Source organism: Odontomachus brunneus, unplaced genomic scaffold (genome assembly GCF_010583005.1).
Source record: "Odontomachus brunneus isolate Ranch 3 - 2012 unplaced genomic scaffold, Obru_v1 Obru_scaffold_151, whole genome shotgun sequence".
In the NCBI taxonomy this organism is placed as follows: domain Eukaryota; kingdom Metazoa; phylum Arthropoda; class Insecta; order Hymenoptera; family Formicidae; genus Odontomachus; species Odontomachus brunneus.
Genome location: NW_022639601.1, coordinates 743,515 through 746,335, shown reverse-complemented (window position 1 = coordinate 746,335; position 2,821 = coordinate 743,515). Strand labels below are relative to the sequence as shown.

Below are 2,821 nucleotides of genomic sequence, written 5' to 3'. Positions count from 1 at the left end.
AATAAAAAATGGGGGTATCCATTTAAAAACATCATTGTGACCTTGACCTGATCTTTATGACGCAACTCAAGGTCAAACTGCTAATATCATAAAATAGATCTTTTTAAACCCTACAACTTTTGTATTTAACATTTTTTTATACAACGCTTTGTTTTCGAGATATTCAGGTGTTCTGGTATATAATATTCACCCTGTATAAACTCTTGTTTTCGTTATTATTACTTTTTTTTATTTTTATAAAAAAAGGAGTTGAAAACGATTAAAAGAATCACTATGTAAATTACAAACGTGACTAATCACGTGTACGTTTAGTGCAAAACAACTTATGTATGACCTTACTGCCATAGTAAAAGGAATGAGGCAGCAATCAATATAAAAAACCACGGCCGTGAGCAAGCGACAAGTTTGAATGCGACTGCAGCCGCAAACAGTAAGCAGTCGTGATATTACATTAAACGTCGAAGCGAGATATTTACGCAAATATCTAACATAGTATATTTCATTTCCTAGAAAATATAAATAGTCAATGACTAAGTGGTTTTATTTGCATTCCTATTAAACAAATAGGATCAGTTACATTTCATCAAAACGATTAATAAAAAATTTAGGAACATGTGACAGTGAAGTTGGGGAAAATCTTATAGAAATTACGAGTTCTAAGTCTAAATGATGTGTCCCGTAAAGTATATTACTCTCGAAGAAAAACTAAAGAAAAATCCAGAACTAAAGTTGTCAGACATACAGATTCTAAATAAGAGAATGATGCGAAAAATAACCGCATTTGCCGAAAATCCAAGACTTAGAGCTCGCTATATTTCTATATCTCAGTTGCTGTCATATATAGACGAAAAACACAATCGAGAATTACTATACTTATAAAATTTACATACTGGAAATATTCTCTAACAGAGACATACTGAAAGTGAAACGACTGCAAAATGCTTTTGAAGTCATGTAAGTACAATATTTCTCTGTACTGACCGATAAATGACTTGAATATATGCGTAACTTATTATTTATATAAGCATAAAATATCCCTTACAAAAAAATAGTATTAATGGTAATAGTGTCACTAATAGTTTCACTAGCAGTGCTAGTAGTGTCACTATTAGTGCTAATAGTGACCCTGTTAGTCACAGTTTTAGTGATGATAATGACATTATTAATGTTAATAGTGGTAATGTTAGTGACATTAATAGTACTAATTGTAACATTATTAGTGCTGATAGTGACACTACTAGTATTAGCAGTGATACTATTAGTGACACCAGTAATGTCAGAAGTGACACTACAAATGCCAATAGTGGTAATACGAATATTATAAGTTGATGAGCTGATGTGTATAAGTATGTAAACTTTATTATTATTATAGAAAAACTATAAAAGATAATTCATTATTAAATATACATTTATATAAATAAATTTATAAGGTTATTAAATATTATTTTTCCTGTATAAAAATTTAAAATATTTATTTTCTATGACAATTATATTTCTACCCAATTAGCAGACAATGTTTTTTAAACATTTTTTAAATATTTATTTTTCATCGATATTACATTGTACAGTTTATTGTAAAAATAATATTTATTTAATATTTATTAAACGTTTATATATTATTGATTAAACATTTAAAATAAAGATTTGTAAATTTTCTGTGTAAATTACAAGATACCCTGTATAGTTATTAATATATGTAATATTAGTAAGTAATTAAAGTATAATAATTTACTACAATATTTAATAATTGTATACAAGATGTTTAATTATTAACATACAATTGTTAACAATTTAATCTTGTAATTTACATAGAAAAATATTTATATAATATTTATTTAAAGGTTATTTGACATTAAATAAAACGTTTAAAATAATATTTAAAGAAACATTTACTTAATATATTGATTTAATATTTGTATTACATTAATTAAACATTTAAAATAATATTTAAATAAACATTATTTTAGTATTGATTTAATATTTATTTTTGAAACATACTTTTACATTTAAAAAAATCTATTTTTTTCTTTTTAATAAATCAATTGTTTTTTAACATGGATATACCATATGTATACAATATAAATTGTCTTTCAGAGAAAGTAACAGTGGCGCAGTGGGTAAGGTGAACGACAAGAAGCAAAGATCTCAGGTTCTCGAGTCCTAGCATTCGTAAACAAATTTTCGAAATACAATTTTAATTGAATTAAGTAGCGTGTGAAACAATAAAGTGGAAAATATAAGGAAAATTCAAGAAAAAAGAAAAATATTTATATTTTTATAAATATTTTTATAATATTTATAAATGTTTACGTAAACGTTTAATAAATATTTAAAAAACATTTATTAAATCGTTTTCTTCAAAACATTTGAAAAAATGTTTTTTTAATGAAAAAGAGTGAACTTAACCCATTGTTTTTAACGTTTTAAAAGTAACTACTAGAACTATTACCACTAACCACTAAACCACTAATAGTGTCACTAATAGTGACACTAATAGCGAAAAGGTCATTAGTGCTATAGTTCTAACAGTGCCACTAATAATACTTTTTCATAAGGGATACTTGCGTTAATATGCATTAAAACTACTTAAAACGAATTGTTAATAGGGTAAGTTATAATAAATTATATTTGGATAAGTATTGCATTTATACGGTCATGATTTTGGCATATGTGATCGGAATTATTATCCTGAATAACACTCAACAGATTTCAGCTGTCGCTCATTTTCCATTAAATAATTATTTATAATAAAAGTTTGATGAAAGTATCAGATATATATATATATATATATATATATATATATATATATATATATATATAT

The 2,821-nt window shown here is 25.0% G+C and overlaps 1 protein-coding gene across 3 annotated transcripts in view; it reads left to right on the top strand.

The window, feature by feature from the left end:
- Positions 1-419: 419 nt before the first annotated feature.
- The window catches only part of LOC116850639 (SKI/DACH domain-containing protein 1), a 16,068-nt gene continuing 13,666 nt past the window's right edge, over positions 420-2,821 (top strand). For 2 of the 3 annotated variants that reach the window (XM_032829147.1, XM_032829148.1), the window contains exon 1: positions 420-954. The gene's annotated coding sequence lies outside the window, so the exon portion shown is untranslated. Of the gene's footprint in view, positions 955-2,094; positions 2,285-2,821 lie in introns of those variants that run through there. The other variant, XR_004379393.1, reaches the window with a different exon arrangement.